Genomic DNA, 277 nt, shown 5'->3' with positions numbered 1-277 from the left:
GGAATTCTCAGTTGTCTTTTTGACATCTTGCTCAGCAGGCAGTTTTATAAGTTTAATACTATGTAGGAAAGGGGTTATATCTCACTAGAACCAAAAAGCGCAATAAGCCAAAATGTGCCAAGGAAAAAAAATGTGAAGGTAATGACTGATTTCTACTGAATCAAATAATTTTTATAACCCTTCTAATAATGATTAATGTCTACTTAAGCTTTTTAAAAAAATTACTTAAGACATAAGTTCCCATTTCAGTTAAAGTAATATTCTGGCAAATATTGCT

The sequence above is a fragment of the Galeopterus variegatus genome, unplaced genomic scaffold (assembly GCF_000696425.1).
Source record: "Galeopterus variegatus unplaced genomic scaffold, G_variegatus-3.0.2 Scaffold31192, whole genome shotgun sequence".
In the NCBI taxonomy this organism is placed as follows: domain Eukaryota; kingdom Metazoa; phylum Chordata; class Mammalia; order Dermoptera; family Cynocephalidae; genus Galeopterus; species Galeopterus variegatus.
Note: the sequence above shows the minus strand (reverse complement) of the source record.